Below are 24,357 nucleotides of genomic sequence, written 5' to 3'. Positions count from 1 at the left end.
GTCCCTTACTCCGTTTCGTTTTCCCTTGCCGCTTGGTCTTAGCTTGGTGGGTGATTCTGTAACGGGTGACGCTCTCCTCATCCTCGGAAGAGGTGAGGAGAGAAGGATCTTCAGACCAAAACGCAGGCTCATGGAAATAAGCCATCTTTATTAAACAACGATAAAGATGGAAACACGAAACGAAACAAACACTTGCAAAACTACAAAATAACAAAACGACGTTGACGAGACCTGAACATAAACTTACATAACTAAACATAAACTTACGTACAGGTAACAGATGACATCGAAACGAAAACGAAACAAACAAACGCTACAGTCCTATGTGGTACGAACATAACAAACGGACACAGGAGACAATCACCCACAAACAAACAGTGAGAATGCCCTACCTAAATATGACTCTTAATTAGAGGCAAACGCAAACCACCTGCCTCTAATCAAGAGCCATACCAGGCAAACCAAAACCAACATAGAAACAGATAACATAGAATGCCCACCCAACCTCACGTCCTGACCAACTAACACACAAAAACTAACATAAATAGGTCAGGAACGTGACAGATGGCTTATTTTCCAAATGCTGCGTTTTGGTCCGTCAATCCGCCACACGATCGTGACGAAACATTTATTTGGGCTGCAATCTGAGGCTGGTCTTCCTTCTTGTGGCAGTCCTCATGAGAGCCAGTTTCATCACAGCCCTTGATTGTTTTTGCGACTGCACTTAAAGAATCTTTCAAAGTTCTTAATATTTTCCAGATTGACTGACCTTCATTTCTTAAAGTAATGATGGGCTGTCGTTTCTCTTTACTTATTTGAGTTATTCTTGCCATAATATGGACTTGGTCTTTTACCAAATATGGCTATCTTCTGTATACCACCCTTACCATGTCACAACACAACTGATTGGCTCAAACGCATTAAGAAGGAAAGAAATTCCACAAATGAACTTTTAACATTACACACCTTTAATTGAAATGCATTCCAGGTGACTAGCTCTTGAAGCTGGTTGGGAGAATGCCAAGAGCGTGCAAAGCTGTCATCAAGGCAAAGGGTGGTTACTTTGAAAAATCTCAAATATAAAATATATTTTGATTTGTTTAACACTTTTTTAGTTACTACATGATTCCATTATGTTATTTAATCGTTTTGATGTCTTCACCATTATTCTAAAATGTAGAAAATAGTGACAATAAAGAAAAACACTGGCATGAGTACGTGTGTCCAAACTTTTGACTGGTACTGTATGTGATTGAATTTGCCCTTGAAACTGCAAAGAATGTCATAGTCATAAATACCTTATTTATCATGACCTCCATCTTAAAGACATTAGAGTTGATTTATGACATCATGATGCAGTTATCATTATCAACCATGGTTCCCCATGACCATAGAGACAAGTTTGGACAAGCAAATGCTTTTGGATGGTTTGAATCGTTGGTTGGATTTAGAATATATATTTTTACATCCGAGGAATAGAACGGCCTTAATCTCCTTTTAGACATTAATCTGCAATAGATTAAAAATAAAACCACTTTAAGATTTTTAAATAAGCATCAAGGTTAAGACAACTATGCCATACTGGGCATAGGGCGGCAGGTATCCTTCTTGAGGTTGGAGCGTTGAGCCAGTAAACAAAAGGTTGCTGGATGGAATACAAAAACGAACAAATTGAAAAATCTGTCGATGTGCCCTTGAGAAAGGCACTTAACCATAATTTGCTCCAGGGGTGCCGTACTACTGTGGCTGACCCTGTAAAACCACACATTTCACTGCACCTATCCGGTATATGTTCCAATAATTTTTTTAACGGAATGTGAACTCGCATGCATGAGCTATTTCAATTCCTTCCCTTCATTACAATGATTCCAAGCCGGTGGCGACCGAATACCATATTATACTACTTGCTCCTTCGCTTTTCTTGATTAATGTAACCATTGCCTGGCAGTCAGTGAACTATACTGTCTTTTACGTTTTGGAAGGGGGAGGAGAATAATTCCTCTCTCGTCCGATCGATGTTGCGTTCTTCCTCTCCACGCATTCCCCACTATAATGTCATGGTTCTCAAATGCAATGTCACTCAAGGCGGATGTGAGCGGATCTCACAGGTGTGTTGCCAATTTAGCCAGAGTTCGAGAAGAAACACCTGGAATCATCATGTGATCCTGTACCTGGGCGTGGAGAAAGTCCCTGTTATTTTCTGGACTCTTGTTGAGTGTCGTCTTTCCGTAGGAATTGTCAACCAGTGCCCCACTCTATTTTCTAAGGAACAGTGCCTTTCTGTAACCCTCTCCGCGCGAATTCTGGAAGAGTAAAATGTGAACTTTACATGCATTTTGCCTGGGGGTTATTTTAAATTTTTAGGGGGACTTTTTGAAACCCAACGGCTTGTGTTTGTGCAACTATACTGTTCTTCCAAGGTGAGTTTGACGGGTGTTCTCCCGTTACAGCAACGGACCCAGTCTGTCTTTTATATTCTATCTTTTCCATACATTTTAGATTCGAATTCAAATACATCTTCGGATCAGTTAGAATACAGCTGGCTGTATACTCATTTGCCTGTGTAAACATCTGCTGAATTTACAATTGCGATGATAGTAGTACATGTATTACTTCCGATAATAGCGCCGCTGTACAACAGACATGATACGATGAGACACGCATGTTTTGCACATTTGTCTTGAAACCTAAAACGTATCCCTTGAATTCACATATTAATTTAGGTTACATATTGATTGGAAGTAATGTCTTTGTCAGATTAAACGTTTTTCCTCCAGCATTATGAAATTATGCAACTGTATGGAAATAATGATTTATGAATGTTGAACCTGAGTTTTGTTTGAGCAGTTTAAACACGAAATGGATTTCTGTAGTCACTCAGTACTAGTTACCAAACCGCCCATAGCATATGCACTTGTATGAGTAGATACAGTCTAGCCTACATTTAACCCATTCATAGTTAACTACATTTAGCGCCTATTGACAATAGTATCGGCTTTGGGAGTTTGGTTAAGAGCCCCGACTCTCGTAATGAGCCTTAAAACACATCGCTTGTGGTAGGTGCGGTTTTGAAAACGTAACATGCAGCCCAAACCGCAAGTGTTGCGTGCGAGAGCTTTGCAAAATAATTGTACATGTTATTCAATGATTTCACCCAAACTGCTCCGCACGTCAAGGTGCGTCTGCGTAGCCAGGCGCTAAAAAACAACATTGTTCTATTAGAAGCTTGACATGCTGAAAGTCCCACCTCTCCCATCTACTCATTGGTTTTCAGTAGCATACAGTACTAACACACTTGTCTGATTGAAAGACTGAGGAAGTCCACACTCCAGTCCAGTTGGTGGCGGTAATGCACCTTAAAGTGGGTTGCCAACTGCCATATAAAATCCACAGAAGAAGAATGAATGACAACTAACTAAAAACTAAGTAGGTTTCCCCTTTCAACTGTGGATTCATTGTCTGAGTAGAGAACACTCCATTTTGTGTGACTCAAAATGGGTCAAAATTCTACAATGATCCAGCAAAAAAAGGGACCATATGCATTTCAGGTACAATAATAACCCAGTGTTTATCTCCAAAGACAAGTTAGCTAGCAGCAGTAATCTAGCTAAATTTCCATAAATGTTTCATGTATGTTTTGACCTGTCCCCAAATGAATCTAGTTGGTTCACAGTTGGTTTTGGTATTTTAACCTGCGTGTCATGAATGCATCTGGTGGGGATAGACAAAATCGATGGCGGATGCATGTGCGGGGCCAGTTTGGTCAACATATAAGGAAGGTATCATTCATATCAGCGAGAAATACTTAAAAAAAAAAAAGGTTAAATTACTACACACCTTTAAATGGGTTTAGGGTGTTCCCACACGGCCATATATCCATGTTACAGCACTTGTTTACGGAAGACAGAGATGGCCACCTGTGCTAATTAATCAGCACGCTCTGAAAACCTGTGTGTAAGCTTAACTTGGGAGGAAGTGTAGTTCGTCAATTGGAGGCACACAGAGCATATGGATCTGTGCAAATCTGCTAAAGTAAGTGTGTCTTTTATTTGAAAGATTATTTCTCACTGATGTGAAAATATGGGGCATATCAGCATGTTTCAAAAGCCATTTTGGCAAACGGGGATTATTGACGTTTCTAAACGTTAAAACACAGCTTTGTAGTTCACACGCGGCCGAAGCTAACGGAGAAGGGTGTTCGAGAGCTAGCCTACAGTGAATTCTGAAAATATTCAGACCCCTTGACTTTTTCCACATTTTGTTACTTTACAGCCTTATTCTAAAATTGATTGCATATTTTTCCCCCTCATCAATTTACTCACAATAACCCATAATGACAAAACAAAAACAGGTTTTTAGAAATTTTTGCAAATGTATAAAACTTTTAAAAAACTGATATCACATTTTACATACAATACCAGTCAAAAGATTGGACACACCTACTCATTCAAGGGTTCTTATTTATTTGTACTATTTTATACATTGCAGAATAATAGTGAAGACACAAAAACTATGAAATAACACACATGGAATCATGTAGTAACCCAAAAAGTTTTCAACAAATCCCAATATATTTTATATTTGAGATTCTTTAAAGTAGCCACCTTTTGGCTTGATGACAGCTTTGCACATGCTTGGCATTCTCTCAACCAGCTTCACCTAGAATGCTTTTCCAACAGACTTGTGAAGGAGTTACCACATATGATGAGCACTTGTTGGCTGCTTTTCCTTCACTCTGCGGTCCAACTCATCCCAAACCATCTCAATTGGGGTGATGTCGGGTGATTGTGGAGGCCAGGTCATCTGATGCAGCACTCCATCACTCTCCTTCTTGGTCAAATTGCCTTACACAGCCTGTAGGTATGTTGGGTCATTGTCCTGTTGAAAAACAAAAGATAGTCCTACTAAGCGCAAATCAGATGGGATGGCGTATCACTGTAGAATGCTGTGGTTGCCATGCTGCTGAAGTGTGCCTTGAATTCTAAGTAAATGACCAACAGTGTCATCAGCAAAGCACCCCCACACAATCACACTTCCTCCACCATGCTTCACGTGGGGAACCACACATACGGAGATAATCCAATCACCTACTCTGCGTCTCACAAAGATACAGCGGTTGGAACCAAAAATCTCAAATTTGGACTCATCAGACCAAAGGACAGATTTCTACCTGTCTATGTCCATTTCTCGTGTTTCTTGGCCCAAGCAAGTCTCTTATTATTATTAGTGTCCTTTAGTAGTGGTTTCTTTGCAGCAATTTGATCATGAAGGCCTGATTTCACGCAGTCTCCTCTGAACAGTTAATGTTGAGATGTGTATTTTACTTGAACTCTGTGAAGCATTAATTTGGGGTACAATTTCTTAGGCTGGTAACTCTAATGAACTTATCCTCTGTAGCAGAGGTAACTCTGGGTCTTCCTTTCCTGTGGCGGTCCTCATGAGAGCCAGTTTCATCATAGCACTTGACGTTTTTTGCGACTGCACTTGAAGAAACTTTCAAAGTTCTTGACATTTTCTGTATTGACTGACCTTCATGTCTTAAATTAATGATGGACTGTCGTTTCTCTTTGCTTATTTGAGCTGTTCTTGCCATAATATGGACTTGGTCTTTTATCAAATAGGGCTATCTTCTGTATACCACCCCAACCTTGTCACAACACAACTGATTGACTCAAATGCATTACGAAGGAAAGAAATTCCACAAATGAACTTTTAACAAGGCACACCTGTTAATTGAAATGCATTCGAGGTGACTGTTGACTGATTGTTACACACTTTTTTTTCGTTACTGCATGATTCCATATGTGTTATTTCATAGTTTTGATGACTTCTATTATTCTACAATGTAGAACATTTGTAAGAATTAAGAAAACCCTTGAATGAGTAGGTGTGTCCAAACTTTTGACTGGTACAGTAAGTATTCAGACCCCTTACTCAGTACTTTGTTGAAGCACCTTTGGCAGTGATTACAGCCTCAGTCTTCTTGGGTATGATGCTAAAAGCTTGGCACACCTCTATTTGGGGAGTTTCTCCAATTCTTCTCTTCAGATCCTCTCAAGCTCTGTCAGGTTGGATGGGGAGTGTTGCTGCACAGTTATTTTCAGGTCTCTCCAAAGATGTTCGATCGTGTTCAACTCCGGGGTCTGACTGGGCCACTCAAGGACATTCAGAGACTTGTCTTGAATCCACTCTTGCATTGTCTTGACTGTGTGCTTAGGGTCGTTGGCCTGGTGGAAGGTGAACCGTCATCCCATTCTGAGGTCCTGATCTCTCCGGAACAGGATTCATCAAGGATCTCTCTGTACTTTGCTCCGTTCATCTTTCTCCGTTCAGGTTTCCTCCAGATGTGCGACTTGGATTTCAAGCCAGAGTTCAATCTTAGGTGCCTTTTGGCAAACTCTAAGCTGGCTGTCATATGTCTTTTACTGAGGAGTGGCTTCCGTCTGGCCACTCCACCATAAAGGCCTGATTGGTGGAGTGTTGCAGAGATGGTTGTCCTTCTGGAATGTTCTCCCATCTCCACAGAGGAGCACAGGAGCTCTGTCGGTGACCATTGGGTTCTTGGTCACCTCTCTGACCAAGTCCCTTCACCCCAGATTGCTCAGTTTCGCCGGGCGGCCAGCTCTAGGAAGAGTCTTGGTGGTTTTGAACTTCTTCCATTTAGGAATGATGGAGGCCACTGTGTTCTTGGGGACCTTCAATGCTGCAAACTTTTTTTGGTACCTTTCCCCAGATCTGTGCCTCGACACAATCCTGGCTTGGATCTCTACGGACAATTCCTTTGACATCATGGCTTGGTTTTTGCTCTGACATGCACTGTCAACTGTGGGACCTTATATAGACAGATGTGTGCCTTTCCAAATCATGTCCAATCAATTGAATTTACCACAGGTGGCCTCCGATGAAGTTGTAGAAACATCTGAAGGATGATCAATGGAAAAAGGATACCCTGAGCTCAATTTTGGGTCTCATAGCAAAGGGTCTGAATGCTTATCTAAATAAGGTATCTGTTTTTCATTTTTAATACAAAACCTGTTTTGGCTTTGTCATTATGGAGTATTGTGTGTAGATTGATGACCCCAAAAAAGATCCTCCATTTTAGAATGAGGCTGTAACGTAACTAAATGTGGAAAAAAGGAAGGGGTCTGAATACTTTCCCATATGCACTGTATCTCATTAATTTGCACAAAGTGATCCATGCACTATGAAGTTATACAGTTCACTAAACAGGCATTTGCCTAGATCTTTATGATGACCACTTCATGAATGCATTTACCTTCACAGGCTTCATTAGTATTTCATTTGTAATAAACCATGCTTTGTTTAACTACTTTGGTTGTGGAGACGTCTAATTTGACTAGGCTGTTCTCTGCTTGTCTCTTTCTCACAGTAACATGTGAAGACAGAATAATGGTCTTGGCAGCCTGTAAACTGTAGAGTAGCTGATCAGTCATCACCACTCCACAAGAAACATCTCTCACACAGTCTCATACAGGCATTCTCACTGAGCCTGACCATGTGAAACACTCCCCTGCCTCTGAGTCGGCATGTGATTATGTATTTTGATTGGTACGGTTTGTTTTTAACTTTCCTGTGGAGAACATGTAGACAGTCATCCCATTCATGTCCTCCTTGAATCTCCTGAGTAGTGCTGTGAGTCTGTGTCTCTCTGGCCCCGGCCCTCTGCTCTGCTCTTTCACTGTATAGCCTTGTCTGTCTAAATCGTCCTTTGATTCCGGAGTCCGTGGTCCATTTTCGCCGAGCCACCCACCCCTCACATACAGACCTACTGTACATGGGATGCTCCATCTCCTGGGGATTATCCCCATTAAATGACATTAACAAATGTTGTCATGGTGGAAATTGTTTAGTCCGGGTCGGGGGTACTCCGCTCGAGGGGAAGCAGGAAGGATGGTTGGGTGGGGTGGGCAGTGTGGGTTGGTGGTTTTTTTTTGGCGGGGGGTGTCACTCGGCCTCGAACTCCTGACAGAGCAAGGCTGGGTTTCCAATAAGGGCCATCTGCTCAAAGTGACACACACAGTGAGGAAACCTAAAACCAGGTCGCTCTCTCTCTCTGTCTGTGACCCACAATGCCTCATTCAGGGATTATCTCATCCTCCCTGAATAAATAGACACATTATCTGTGTGGAGGGGATGAGAGCGACCGATCAGTGATAAATGTTTTTTCCTGCTCCCCACAAGCGTGAAAAAGACAATCATACCATACTTGTTCATTACATATGCTCTTTTCATTTTGAAGATGCCACATTTCTCAAAACTGGGCTGAGGGTTTTGGAATTCTCGTCAGTCAAATCGAAGCTCGTACTATGTATCTAACGCAAGTTATAAAAAAAACTCAGCGAATAGCAGACATTACAACATCCCTAAATAGCGTAATAAATCTTGTAATATTGTACCACTGTAGTCATGGTTGGTGTTAGCTTTGGACATTGAATTCTTGTGATGTCCATTCCACTGCACTTATTTTGGTCTTAGGAAATTTTCTACATTTTGCAATGTTGGATTTCACATGTGACTTGTTTAATTGCTTATAGCTTCCCTTATATGTACTCGCCATCTGAGGACACAACTGTTCAGCGTAGGCATAATTCATACAGTATCTCTCTATCCAGATAGTTTAGTCTCTTGTCCAGCTGGTCGCTGCTGATATGCTATACTTCATTTCAAAGACTTCCGGCTGTGTTTTTAAGGTCAAATGTAGTTAAATCTATCCATCCTTTGTCTCTTTGTATGCATTCTACAGGATTAGTAGGCATAACCTCTTGGTCCTTTTCATTTCTATAAAGTACAGCCTTAATCCTGGTTAGCAATGTAAAGCCCGTCACCACCACCCCACCCTACCCCAATGCAGCCCAAACCAAGTCCGCTGTACTGCTAGAGCATCTCATGATGATGACTCCAAATGTTCCATATGTCCTTTTCAAAATGGGCGCAGAATTGTAAAAGTCAAATGCATTGCTATTACTTGTGTACAATATATGGCTAGGTGGCTGATGTTAGCCTAGCTTGTTCTTATTTGTCTGTCAGAACTAGGCCTACACCTTTTATATTGTGGTGGGGGTGAGAAATAGGGGATGGGTATGGGGGTGTCAATTTTGCATTAATTCAGGCTCAGGAGAATAGCGATTTCCTTCAGATTGGAGATGGTCTTTTTTTATGTTGGGCGGATTATCCTGTGATGAGGCGGCATCATGCCGAGGTGCTTCTGTGATCTCATCCCTTAGCATTTGCTGCTGCCACCCCTTGTCCTAATGCCCTTGGCCTTACTGGGCACCGTTCCAAACCCTGGCCTCCTAACCTCTCCCCTTCTGGCTCTGTCATGTTGCTGCCTATGCTTCACGGTGAATCACTTTAGAAGCTCAGTAAATAAAAATGTCTCTTGCAAAATCGGGGATAATCCAAAAACACGAAAAAGCAGACTGCTTGCACAAAGACAGTTCACTGAACTATTTTCATGATATTTACTATATTTAGAGCAGATCATTTGGGTTAGTGGTTGTAACACAGCTATACAGTACATGCCTATACACCACATTGCCCCTGCCTTTCTATCCCCATCCCCTCCACCACCCCTTACTCTTGAGCTCTGTTACAGCTGATACCAAAGCCATTGTAGTAATGACAGGCCCACAAGGTGGGATCACATTCATTCTCAGACTTCCTCTCCAACAGCTGGCAGCTCAGCTGGGCTGTGACTGTTCGCTTGCAGGGTGCAGGGGTAGGGGCATGCCTCTCTCTCTAGTGTCACTTCCTCCCCACCCCACCATGCTGCTCAGAGACCCTCTCTAGTTCTTACCACCCACCCCCACACAGCCAACACCATCCAAGGCTTTACCTCCTCACTACTATTGACTCCCAATACCGTAGGGGTCCACTTAAGCCCTCGGCCTTCACCATAATGGCTTCATCCACACTCTGCATGGTTCGCTTTACCCCACAAACAACCTTGACACTCAGTCTCAACCCACACTGCTTTCATCCTATGCCGATGCTCTCCACAGTGCTCTCAACCTACCCATGGCTCACTCCACACCACTTCTCATCGCATGCTGATTCTCAGAACACTACCCACTCTTGCCAACTTTGACCACTATCATCTTTAGATCTTTACCTTCAACTATTCTGAGTCTGACTCTTCCCACAGTCTCACAGAGGATTTCATATGAGTCAGAGCGAGAACGAGAGAGATAATGTGTCGTAATTCTGTACTGCACACATGTTCTGGAAATATATACATTATTTGGGAGGGAATGAGGGAGGGAGATAACTTAATTGCTCGGTTGAGAGGTTATGCGTGGGAGTGAGCAGTAGTAATATTTCATAGGGATAGAGCCAAGAGGGAGATAGTTGCTATGAAATAAGCTGGGGTGGGGTGTAGGACTGGGAATTGTCAGGGGCCGCACAATATTAGAGGTCATGGGTAGATTGGTCGTCTGACAATTCTGGCAAATGCCAGAAGGGCCGGACCATCTTTTATTGGGGTGGGCTGGTCGAAAATATAAATAATTATATATATATTTATTTGATAAAAAATGACACAGCTGGCAGAGTGGCCCTTTTTTTTGGGGGGGGGGGGATTTTTGCACAGTTCCTCTGCTGGCATAATAATCTGTAGTATATGGGGCATTTGGCTGACCAAGCTGGGCCGGCCCAGTTTTCTGATTGGCTGAGCTGGCGCAAATTCACAATCAAAGTCAAACGCACATCATCAAAGAGTTTCCGAGCCGGTTTCCGAGCTGGTCATGGGTGCACCTCAGCCACGCTCAAGGTCCTAAACGATATCATAACCGCCATCGATAAAAGACAATACTGTGCAGCCGTCTTCATCGACCTGGCCAAGGCTTTCGACTCTGTCAATCACCGCATTCTTATCTGTCACGAATTCCGCCGAAGTCGGTCCCTCTCCTTGTTCGGGTGGTGTTCGGCGGTCGACGTCACCGACCTTCTAGTCATCATTGATCCATTTTTCATTTTCCATGGGTTTTGTCTTCCTACACACCTGCTTCCAATCCCATTCATTACATGTTGTGTATTTAACCCTCTGTTTCCCCTCATGTCCTTGTCAGAGGTTGTTCGTTGTATGTAGGTGTGTTATTTTGTTCTGGTGTGCGATGGGTTTTGCACCCTATTATGTTATTTTTGTATACTTTGGTTTTCGGAGGTTTTTTGTATGTTTATTAAACAGCTCTGTTTTTACCAAGTTCATTATCCTGCGCCCGACTTCCCTGTCACCAGCACGCACCGCATTACATTATCGGCAGACTTAACAGCCTGGTTTCTCAAATGACTGCCTCGACTGGTTTACCAACTACTTCTCAGAGTTCAGTGTGTCAAATCGGAGGGCCTGTTGTCCGGACCTCTGGCAGTCTCTATGGGGGTGCCACAGGGTTCAATTCTTGGGCTAACTGTTTTCTCTGTATACATCAATGATGTCACTATCTGCTGGTGATTCTCTGATCCACCTCTATGCAGATGACACCATTCTGTATACTTCTGGCCCTTTGGCCACTGTGTTAACTAACCTCTAGACAAGCTTCAATGACATACAACACTCCTTCCGTGGCCTCCAACTGCTCTTAAATGCAAGTAAACTAAATGCATGCTCTTCAACCGATCGCTGCCCGCACCCGCCCGCCCACCCGTCTAGCATCATTACTCTGGACGGTTCTGACTTAATATGTGAACAACTACAAATACCTAGGTGTCTGGTTAGACTGTAAACTCTCCTTCCAGACTCACATTAAGCCTCTCCAATCCAAAATTAAATCTAGAATCGGCTTCCTATTTCACAACAAAACATTCTTCACTCATGCTGCCAAACATACCCTCGTAAAACTGACTATCCTACCGATCCTTGACTTCGGCGATGTCATTTACAAAATATCCTCCAACTCTCTACTCAGCAAATTGGATGCAGTCTATCACAGTGCCATCCGTTTTGTCACCAAAGCCCCATATACTACCCACCACTGTGACCTGTATGCTCGCTGGCTGGCCCTCACTTCATATTCATCGCCAAACCCACTGGCTCCAGGTCCTTTAAGTCTTTGTCAGGTAAAGCCTCGCCTTATCTCAGCTCACTGGTCACCATAGAAGCACCCACCGGCAGGACGTGGTCCGGCAGGTATATTTCACTGGTCATCCCCAAAGCCATCTCTTCCTTTGGCTGCCTTTCCTTCCAGTTCTCTGCTGCCAATGACTTGAACTAATTGCAAAAATCACTGAAGCTGGAGACTTATCTCCCTCTCTAACTTTATGCATCAGCTGTCAGAGCAGCTTACCGATCATTGCACCTGTATACAGCCCATCTGTAAATAGCCCACCCAACTCCCTCATCCCCATATTGTTATTTTTTTTTTGCACCCCAGTATCTCTATTTGCACATTCGTCTTCTGCACATCTATTACTCCAGTGTTTAATTGCTAAATTGTAATTATTTTGCCACTATGGCCTGTTTATTTCCTTACCTCCCCTAATCTTACTACATTTGCACACACTGTATATACATTTTTCTATTCTGTTATTGACTGTACATTTGTTTATCCCATGTGTAATTCTGTTGTTTGTGTCGAACTTGTTCTCAACTGGTCTATCTGGTTAAATAAAGGTGAAATGGAAAAAGTGGAAAGAGAGTGAGACCCACCCACTAATTTTGTGAAATTAACCGATTTATTTGCTAAAAGTTCTGGTTTTGCTGGTCTGAGCTGTGTCTGTGAGAAATGACAGATCAGCTGCTGTGATGTAGCTGAGGTAGGAAGAAAACCGAGAAAGACATGCTCACACACAATGACACTGATCATGTAGCCTACTGCTGCCAGTCACGCCTAATATTTTGGCTGTATATTATATGAAATACATTTCATACCTACTAAAGGAGGGATTCAGGGGAACATTTAGACACTAGGCTACTTGCAATATAGCCTAACACAAGTTATTAGAGTTGTATTTATTATGGATCCCCATTAGCTGCTGCCAAAGCACCAGCTACTCTTCCTGGGGTCCATTACAATGCATTCACAGATTTCACAATGCAATGTGTGCCCTCAGGCCCCTACTCCACCACTACCACATCTACCTTACACACTATACATACACATGTATTTAGTATGTTATTGTCTGTGCCAATGTTTGTGTTGCTTCACAGTCCCCGCTGTTCCATAAGGTGTTTTTTTAATCTGTTTTTGAATCTAATTTCACTGCTTGCGTAAGTTACTTGATGTGGAATAGAGTTCCATGTTGTCATGGCTCTATGTAGTACTGTGTGCCTCCCATAGTCTGTTCTGGACTTGAGAAGAGACCTCCTGTGGCATGTCTTGTGGGGTATGCATGGGTGTCCGAGCTGTGTGCCAGTAGTTTAGACAGAGAGCTCGGTGCATTCATGTCAGTACCTCTCATAAATAAAAGTAGTGATGAAGTCAATCTCTCCTCCACTTTCAGCCAGGAGAGATTGACATGCATATTGTATTTTTTTCTTTCGTTTTTTTTCTTTACAGGGGTGGATCAGCTTAATATTTGCATATTGTTAATATTAACTCTGTGTACATCCAAAGGCCAGCCGTGCTGCCCTGTTCTCAGCTAATTGCAATTTTCCAAAGTCCTTTTTTTGTGGCACCTGACCACACGACTGAACAGTAGTCAAGGTGCGACAAAACTAGGGCCTGTAGGACCTGCCTTGTTGATATTGTTGTTAAGATGGCAGAGCATCGCTTTATTATAGACAGACTTCTCCCATCTTAGCAATATGTTTTGACCATGACAGTTTACAATCTAGTGTTACTCCAAGCAGTTTAGTCATCTCAACTTGCTCAATTTCCACATTATTTATTACAAGATTTAGTTGAGGTTTAGGGTTTAGTGAGTATTTTGTTCCAAATACAATGCTTTCAGTTTTATAAATATTTAGGGCTAACTTATTCCTTGCCACCTACTCTCTGAAACTAAATGCAGTCTCTGTAGTAGCTAACGTGTATAGTGTTGAGTCATCCGCATACATAAAAATCTGGCTTTACTCAGTCTGTAGCATGTTGTTAGTAAAAATTGAAAAAAAGCAAGGGGCCTAAACAGCTACCCTGGGGAATTCCTGATTCTAACTGGATTATATTTGATAGGCTTCCATTAAAACCTGTTTGGGAAAGGCGTGCCGCTAGCGGGACACCTCGACAACATCCGGTGAAATTGCATAGCACCAAATTTAAATGAAATTACTATAAATATTTAACTTTCATAAAATCACAAGTGTAATACATCAAAATAAAGCTTAACGTCCTGTTAATCCAGCCACGGTGTCAGACTTCAAAAAGGCTTTACGGCGAAAGCAAACCATGCGATTATCTGAGGACAGCGCCCCGCATACAAACACATGAAAAACATATTTAAACCAGGCAGGTGCGACACGAAAGTCAGAAATAGCGATATAAAAAAATGCCTTACCTTTGATCTTCTTCTGTTGGCACTCCAAAAGGTCCCAGTTACATCACAAATCTTTATATCCATAAAAACTCAGTTTAGCCAGTGCGCTTCAGTCAATAATCCATCCAGTTTCCCTCCATCAAAATGCATACAAAAACTCCCAAACGTGTTTTCTTTCCAAATCGACCAATTATATGCATATCCTTGCTTCTGGGCCTGAGTAACAGGCAGTTTACTTTGGGAACGCTTTTCATCCGGATGTCAAAATACTGCCCCCTATCCCAAACAAGTTTTAAAGAACACCCTATGTGTTCTGTTAGACAAGTAACTCTTTATCCACATTATAGCAGGGGGTGTAAAGCCATAACACAAGTTTTTCCAGCAGTAGACTATGATAAATAATGTCAAAAGCTGCACTGAAGTCTAGCAAGACAGCCCCCACAATCATTTTATCATAAATTTCTCTCAGCCAATCATCAGTCATTTGTGTAAAGGCTGTGCTTGTTGAGTGTCTTTCCCTATAAGCATGCTGAAATTCTGTTGTCAATTTGTTTACTGTGAAATAGCGTTGTATCTGGTCAAACACCATTTTTTCCCAGAAGCTTGCTAAGTGTTGGTAACAGGCTGATTGGTTGGCTATTTGAGCCAGTAAAGGGGGCTTTACTATTCTGGGGTAGCAGCATGACTTTAGCTTCCCTCCAGGCCTGAGGGCATACGCTCTCCAGTAGGCTTAAATTGAAGATGTGGCAATATCGTCTGCTATTATCCTCAGTAATTTTCCATCTAGATTGTCAGACCCTGGTGGTTTGTGGTTGTTGATAGACTACAATAGTTTTTACCTTTTCCACATAGACTTTACGGAATTCAAAAGTACAATTCTTATCTTTCATAATTTGGTCCGAGATACTTGGATGTGTAGTGTCAGCGTTTTTTGCTGGCATGTCATCCCTAAGTTTGCTTATCTTGCCAATGGAAAAAGTCATTAAAGTAGTTTGTAATATCAGTGGGCTTTGTGATGAACGAGCCATCTGATTCAATAAATCAATTTTTTTCCAAAAATTTCATTTAAGGTGCCCCAAAGCTTTTTACTCTCATTCTTCATATAATTTATCTTTGTTTCATAGTGTAGTTTCTTTTTATTTAGTTTAGTCACATGATTTCTTAATTTGCAGTACGTTTGCCAATCAGTTGGGCCAGACTTAATTGACAAACCTTTTGCCTCATCCCTCTCAATCATACCATTTTTCAATTCATCATCAATCCAAGGGGATTTAACAGTTTTTAGTCAATTTCTTATTTAATGGGTGCGTGCTTCTTAGTAACTGGAATAAGTCGTTTCATAAATGCTTTAAGTGCAGCGTCTGGTTGCTCCTCATTACAGACATGAATCACTACAAAACTTCTTGTATGACCTCTTATACACTATATTAGGCCCAGCCTTTGAAACTTTGGTTTTCCTAGATATGGCTATTAATTTGTGATCTCTACATCCTGCGGCTATGGATACTGCTTTCAAGCAAATATCTGTAGCGTAAGTAAAAATGTGATCTATTCATGTTGATGATTTAATTCCTGTGCTGTTTGTAACTACCCTGGTAGGTTGACTGACAACCTGATCCAGGTTGCAGGCACTGGTTACAACTTTAAATGTTTTTCCTGAGTGGGCAGCTTGATGATAGCCAGTCAATATTTAAATCACCCAGAAAATTTACTTCTCTGTTGATATCACATATATTATTAAGCATTTCACACATGTTATCCGGATACTGACTGTTAGCACTTGGTGGTCTATAGCAGCTTCCCACAAGAATGGGCTTTAGGTGAGGCAGATGAACCTGTAGCCATATTACTTCAACAATATTTAACATTAGATTGTCTCTAAGCTTTACAGGAAAGTGGTTCTGAATATAGACAGCAACACCGCCTCCATTGGCATTTCTGTCTTTTCGGTAGATGTTATTACCATGTATTGCTACCACTGTATCATCAAAGGTATTATCTAAGTGAGTTTCAGAGATAGTCAGAATATGAATGTCATCTGTTACAAGCAAGTTATTTTTAGCACTTTTCTGGGTTGCTTTACTGGAAAGCTTATCAGAGGTAAACTTATGTTATTTTCATTGGAACTGATAGTGCAGGGTGAGCTGCATGAAGTGGTCTTCCTACTATTGCACACCGCCTCAGTGCTAACAGTGTAACTCTGGTTTATAGGCTCATGATTACTGCTTACAATAGCTGTAGGATAAACAGATTGGCTGTTATAACTTGTAGATGGCTATTACCTTACCTATTAGACATTTTACACTGCATTTTATTAAACATAAGTCATCATGTATTCCAGTAACGGTACATTTGGGGACGGTCTGTGTATTTTAATTGTTTTATCAATGTATATTCGCTTCTGAATTCCAGTCTCTTCAGCCCAGCTACTGGGTTTATGAGATGTAGTAACAAGTGACCCTGGTGTTGGATTACATTATATAGTCACCACCACTGGGGACTGGAAAGTCCCGCCTATCCCCTGTCTATTTCATTCGCTGAAAGGCCCTCCACTTTTTGGCAGAAATATGCGCACTGTGAAAAGAAACACAACACAAAAGGTTGTCTATTGAATCCAATAGAACAAAACAGAGAGAGAGAGGGATATAGAGAGACTGACAGTTTCTTAATATAGCCATTGCCTGTATTAAACAGCCAAAACATTCATTTTTACTGCAGTGGGCTATATCAGTGGGCTAATTATTAGTCTTACACAAATCTACTTTGAAACAAAAGTATACACCTTACACACATAGTTATGGGCTTAAAAAAGAAGATACGTGTACCATGTTAGATATAGAGTTGAAATTTTATAAAAATGTTGTGTTTGCATCCCAATATTATATTCAGTGCATTTGGAAAGTATTCAGACCCCTTGACTTTTTCCACATTTTTTTACGTTAGTCTTTTTCTAAAATTGATTTTGATCAATCTACACACAATACCCCATAATGACAAGAAAAGCATGTTTTTAGAAATGTTTGAAAATAAAAACTGAAATACCTTATTTACATAAGTATTCAGAACCTTTGCTATGAGACTTGAAATTGAGCTCAGGTGCATCCTGTTTACATTGATCATCCTTGAGATGTTTGTACAACTTGATTGGAGTCCACCTGTGGTAAATTCAATTGATTGGACATGATTTGGAAAGGCACACACCCATCTATATAAGGTCCCACAGTTGACTGGGCATGTCAGAGTAAAAACCAAGCCATGAGGTCAAAGGAATTGTCTATAGAACTCCAAGACAGGATTGTGTCGAGGCACAGATCTCGAGAAGGGTACAAAAAATGTTTGCAGCATTGAAGGTCCGCAAGAACACAGTGACCTCCATCATTCTTAAATGAAAGAAGATTGGAACCATCAAGACTCTTCCTAGAACTGGCCGCCCGGCCAACCTGAGCAATCTGGGGAGAAGGGACTTGGTCAGAGAGGTGACCAAGAACCTGATGGTACTCTGACAGAGCTCCAGAGTTCCTCTGTGGAGATGGGAGAACATTCCAGAAGGACAACCATCTCTGCAGCACACCACCAACAGGCCTTTATGGTGGAGTGGCCAGACGGAAGCCACTCCTCAGTAAAAGGCACATGACAGCCCGCTTGGAGTTTGCCAAAAGGCACCTAAAGGACTCAGACCATGAGAAACAAGATTATTTGGTCTGATGAAACCAAGATTGAACTCTTGGACCTGAATGACAAGCGCCACGTCTGGAGGAAACCTTGCACCAACCCTACGGTGAAGCATGGTGGTGGACACATCATGCTGTGGCGATGTTTTTCAGAGACTGGAAGACTAGTCAGGATCGAGGGAAAGATGATCAGAGCAAAGTACAGAGAGATCCTTGATGAAAACCTGCTCCAGAGCGTTCAGGACCTCAGACTGGGGCGAAGGTTCACCTTCCAACAGGACAACGACCCTAAGCACACAGCCAAGACAACTCATGAGTGGCTTTAGGACAGGTCTCAATGTCCTTGAGTGGCCCAGCCAAAGCCCGGACTTGAACCCGATCAAACATTTCTGGAGAGACCTGGAAATAGCTGTGCAGCGATGCTCCCCATCCAACCTGACAGAGCTTGAGATCTGCAGAGAAGAATGGGAGAATCTCCCCAAATACAAGTGTGCCAAGCTTGTAGCGTCATACCCAAGAAGACTCAAGACTGTAATCACTGCCAAAGGTGCTTCAACAGAGTACTGACTAAAGGGTCTAAATATTTATGTAAATGTGATATTTCATTTTTTTCTACATTTGCAAAAAATGTCTAAACCTGTTTTTGCTTTGTCATTATTGGGTATTGTGTGTAGATTGATGGGGAAAAAATCTATTTTAGAATAAGGTTGTAACGTAACAAAATGGGAAAAGTCAAGAGGTCTGAATACTTTCCAAATGCACTGTACATCACAGAAGACTGAAATATAACAAAACCCCTTTGACATTAAATCACTGGATTTTTGAGCGTTTATATATATTTTTTTTAACATTCCACTCATGAGGCCACTAGGTCATTTCACTGCAGGAAAGGGCTACAAAGAAGTTGGAGAACAAGTTATAGGATGGAAAATACTGGAGTTTTGGCACAGGTACAGTCAACTATCGCTACCTAGTAAAACCAAAAAATCAATACTTGGAGTCAAAGTATCGCTATAATATCGTCCAATATAATATTGCGATAACTGACTATTTTTTGCCCCATCACTAGTGGGGTGTGAACTGAGGGAAAGGAAGGGGAAGACTAAGATTGTCTGCCTAGAGGAAAACATGATCCTCATTGCTCATCAAAAAGGCTGTATTAGGAACATAGCTGGTGTAAACTGTCAGAGTCCCTGAGGTGGCATAGCATAGCTGGGGACCTTACGCAAGTGTGTTAGACACAATTCAGTCCTCCTGGGCCAAGCGTTCCTCTCTTCTCTCTCCCTCTTTACTCTCCTACATGCCCCAGCTAGCTGAACTGACAGGCTGACACACAGACTGGATGGGCTTTGGATTGTGCCTACAGATTGGAAACGTCATCATGTCATTCTGCCCACCCAGAGCACTGGCATGAGTTCATACATCTAGACACCTTGGATGGAAAATTAGGGATTTGAAAACTCTTTCAGGCCCAGATGAGAAAGGTGCACCTTCAGCCCCTTGGAATATTAGTAAATTATTTATATTCCAGTCATTTTGGAGAGAGGGGAAGAGATGGAGAGTCTAATTTATTTGGCCGTGGATGTGAATACAGAGTTTTTGCCCCCCCACCCCCCCCACCCTCCCCCTCACGAAGCCTCTTTCTCAAAGCCAAGGATCCGGACGAATCACGTTTTACTCGTGTTATTTTACGCACAGATTTTTTTCTACTTAGCTGCTGCTCACCCTCCTTTCATGTTTCTCGCTTTACTCACCCTCTTCTGAACCATGGTGATGTAGCCTATGTTTCTGCCTTCTATTTCTGAACAGCTGAAATAAAATCCCTTCAGCGATTTGAACAAACATGCAAGACCATTATGAAGGCTACAACCTTCTCTGTCTGTTGTAACGGATATTGCACAAGCAGGACGCAGTCACTACACTTTGCATTGGAAGATGGTGCCGGAAGAAATGGCAGCCGTTTGCCTATATCCCGTCATTGGCAGGAGAAAGAGACACAGGTAGAGAGGACACAGGGCGGGGTGCTTTGTAAAGATCCACCGACAGCAAGTGGGAAATCTGCCTTTACCATCAATATTACTTGCCAATGTACAATCATTGGACAATAAATTAGAGGTACGATCACGAATATTCTACCAACGGGACATCAAAAACTGTAATAGCTTATGTTTCACCGAATTGTGGCTGAATGACGACATGGATAACATTCAGCTGGCGGGATATACTCTGCACCGGCTAGATAGAACAGCACACGAGGAGGGTATATTTGTATATTTGTAAATAACAGCTGGTGCACGAAATCTAAGGAAGTGTAGATTTTGCTCGCCTGAAATGGAGTAACTCATGATAAGCTATAGACCACACTATTTGCCAAAAGTTTTCATCCACAGTTGAAGTCGGAAGCTTACATACACCTTAGCCAAATACATTTAAACTCAGTTTTCACAATTCCTGACATTTAAACCTTGTAAAAATTCCCTTTAAATTGTTTAACTTGGGTCAAACGTTTCGGGTAGCCTTCCACAAGCCTCCCACAATAAGTTGGGTGAATTTTGGCCCATTCCTCCTGGCAGAGCTGGTGTAACTGAGTCAGGTTTGTAGGCCTCCTTACACGCACACACTTTTTCAGTTCTGCCCACAAATTTTCTATAGGATTGAGGTCAGGGCTTTGTGATGGCCACTCCAATACCTTGACTTTGTTGTCCTTAAGCCATTTTGCCACAACTTTGGAAGTATGCTTGGGGTCATTATCCAGTAGGAAGACCCATTTGCGACCAAGCTTTAATTTCCTGACTGATGTCTTGAGATGTTACTTCAATATATCCACATAATTTTCCTCCCTTATGATACCATCTATTTTGTGAAGTGCACCAGTCCCTCCTGCAGCAAAGCACCAAAAAGTACGATCTTTGTCCCCATGTGCAGTTGCAAACCGTAGTCTTGTTTTTTTAGGGCGGTTTTGGAGTGGTGGCTACTTCCTTGTTGAGTGGCGTGATCATACAGTTATCCAGAACAGCTGATGCTCTCATGCATGCTTCAGTGTTGCTTGCCTCGAAGCAAGCATACAAGTGATTTAACTTGTTTGGTAGGCTCGTGTCACTGGGCAGCTCGTGGCTGTGCGTCCCTTTTGTAGTCTATAATAGTTTGCAGGCCCTGCCACATCCGACGACTGTCGGAGCTGGTATTGTACGATTCAATCTTTCTTAGTCCTGTATTGGCACTTTCCTGTTTGATGGTTCCCCTGAGGGCGTAGCGGGATGTCTTATAAGCGTCCGGGTTAGAGTCCCTCTCCTTGAAGGCAGCAGCTCTACCCTTTAGCTCAGTGCGGATGTTGCCTGTAATCCATGGTTTCTGGTTGGGGTATGTACGTACAGTCACTGTGGGGATGACATCGTCGATGCACTTATTGATGAAGCTGATTACTGATGTGGTGTGCTCATAAATGCCATCGGAGGAATGCCGGAACATATTCCAGTCTGGACTAGAAGAACAGTCCTGTAACAGCTTACCATCTGTGTATCTGACCACTTCTTTATTGACCGCGTCACTGGTGCTTCCTGCTTTAGTTTTTGCTTGTAAGACATGTAGACATCCGTCTGTGGTGGTAAATAAACAGCCACGAAACATATACAGTTGAAGTCGGAAGTTGACATTCACTCAAATGATGTCAATTAGCCTATCAGAAGCTTCTAAAGCCATGATATTATTTTCTGGAATTTTCCAAGCTGTTTGAAGGCACAGTCAACTTAGTGTATGTAATCTTCTGATCCACTGGAATTGTGATAAGGTGAGTTATAAGTTAAATAATCTGTCTGTGGGTGTGCTTTACTGCAGGAGGGACTGGTGCACTTCACAAAATAGATGGCATCATGAGGGAGAAAAATTTGGTGGATATATTGAAGCAACATCTCAAGACATCAGTCAGGAAGTTAAAGCTTGGTCACAAATGGGTCTTCCAAATGGACAATGACCCCAAGCATACTTCCAAAGTTGTGGCAAAATGGCTTAAGGACAACAAAGTGAAGGTATTGGAGTGGCCATCACAAAGCCCTGACCTCAATCCTATAGAAAATTTGTGGGCAGAACTGAAAAAGCGTGTGCGAGCTAGGAGGCCTACAATCCTGACTCAGTTACATCAGCTCTGCCAGGAGGAATGGGCCAAAATTCACCCAACGTATTGTGGGAAACTTGTGGAAGGCTACGCACATTTTTTGACCTAAGTTAAACAATTTAAAGGCAATGCTACCAAATACTAAGTGAGTGTATGTAAACTTCTGGCCCACTGGGAATGTGATGAAAGAAATAAAAGCTCAAATAAATCATTCTCTCAACTATTATTCTGACATGTCACATTCTTAAAATAAAGTGGTGATCCTAACTGACCTAATACAGGGAATTTTTTCTATGATAAAAAGTCAGGAATTGTGAAAAACTGAGTTTAAATGTATTTGTTTAAGGTGTATGTAAACCTTTGACTTAGAACTGTATTTATTACTTAAACTGCACTGTTGTTTAAGGTCTTGTAAGTAAGCATTTCACTAAGGTCTACACCTGTTGTATTCGGCGCACGTGACACAAACTTTGATTTGATGGAGCAAAAACAATCTGGGTTTTGTGCAATGATGTATGCTAATCTTTAGTTGCTGCCATATCGTAGCCACTAGCCAGAGTTACTGAAAAAATACACTACTGTACTTTGACTGGTTGTCTGCCTCCAGCTTAGCCAATGTTTTTAAAAAGAATACGGATTCTGTATTGTGGCATACACCGGATAGGTGCAGTGAAATGTGCTGTTTTAGTATGGCGCTCCTTTTTTGCGATGATGATTCAAAAATAACATTCAATTGCTAATTAGGATTATTGTCTGTCTTGCTTGTGTTTGATATGCCGCCAAGATAGCTGCATGTAACTCCGCACTTGAGTTTTGCATTGGGGTTTGTACGAACATGTTGATCATGTCTTTTGAGCACAACATCTAAATAGCTGTATGTAGCCCAACTTCCCTACTGACAAAAAAACAACAGTGTCGCTCCGACTTTGAGCCTAATAAAGATGAGCTGACGCATCATTTCAGTTCAAATTGATATGTGGCTTTCTTAAAGAGATTTGGACATGGAAGCAGACTTAAAAGTTAACACATCATTTAAAAACTAAAGAGCCACTCATTCTACCTGTAATATCATTTTTAAAGCTTTTGTTTTTGAATGAGAGTCGCTCCATTTTAAAGTGGCGTTTGGAGTTTAATCTTAGCTCAGCTCAGGCAGCACCGGAGGGTGCAATTAATTTGTACCCACATGAGCAATGTCACACTTAATCCTGAAAACGGACCGATTTCCTCACATCATTTGTAATTATCACCTCCACTATACAGCTAATATGTAGTCCAGCTGCTTCCTGTTAATGTGGTGGGAGCGGTTGGATATTGCACTCCTGCTTATTTTTGCTTGATCACTGGCTGATTAGTTATGAAGTAGTAAGTGGGCCAGGCAAGCAGGGCTTGTGTTGTGCGACAGATGCATGAAGGGTCAGTGCATTGCCAACAGCTAGAGATGATAAAGGTCACACTAAATCAAATCCAAATCAAATTTTATTTGTCACCTACACATGTTTAGCAGATGTTATTGCGGGTGTAGTGAAATACTTTTGTTTCTAGCTCCAACAGTGCAGTAATATCTACCAATTCACAACCATACACACAACCTAAAAGTCAAAGAATGGAATTAAGGAATATATAAATATTAGGATGAGCAATGTCGGATTGGCATAGACTCAAATACAGTAGAATATAATATAATACAGTATATACATATGTGATGCGTAAAGCAAAAATATGTACAAAAACATTGTTTTACCAAACACCAACCTGAGAGGGAGATGGGGAGAGGAAGTGCGAGAGACTTGAGACTAGTCAACTGGCCGTGGAGTAGAATGTGAAGGAGATGCAGGTTGAGTCAGTTAGTGAGACTTTATGAAGCTAACTTTATAATGAAGTGCACAGTGGTTGTGGAAGATATCTGTTTATGACACCACCCAAGACTACATCCATGTCCTTGTGTTTCCATAATGAGCAGTGTATCGGAGTCGTTCGGTAGCCTACACATCAAGCGGGACCCATTAATAACAAGCCCTTACAGGAATTTGTCCAGTTACTGAGCCTCGGGCTAAAACCAACATCACAAGGTCGGCATCAGCTGCCTCTCATGTGTATACTACTCACAGACAGATTTAGAGCAGGCAGCAAACAGTTTGGTGTTTT

The 24,357-nt window shown here is 41.8% G+C and overlaps 1 protein-coding gene across 2 annotated transcripts in view; it reads left to right on the top strand.

Moving 5' to 3' along the window:
- The first annotated feature begins 1,916 nt into the window (after positions 1–1,916).
- The window catches only part of LOC129855195 (plexin-B2-like), a 201,902-nt gene continuing 179,461 nt past the window's right edge, over positions 1,917–24,357 (top strand). For both annotated transcript variants that reach the window (XM_055922609.1, XM_055922607.1), the window contains exon 1: positions 1,917–2,420. The gene's annotated coding sequence lies outside the window, so the exon portion shown is untranslated. The remainder of the gene's footprint in view (positions 2,421–24,357) is intronic.

Source organism: Salvelinus fontinalis, chromosome 5 (genome assembly GCF_029448725.1).
Source record: "Salvelinus fontinalis isolate EN_2023a chromosome 5, ASM2944872v1, whole genome shotgun sequence".
NCBI lineage: Eukaryota > Metazoa > Chordata > Actinopteri > Salmoniformes > Salmonidae > Salvelinus > Salvelinus fontinalis.
The sequence above is the reverse complement of the archived record's forward strand: the minus strand, read 5'-3'. Positions and strand labels throughout refer to the sequence as shown.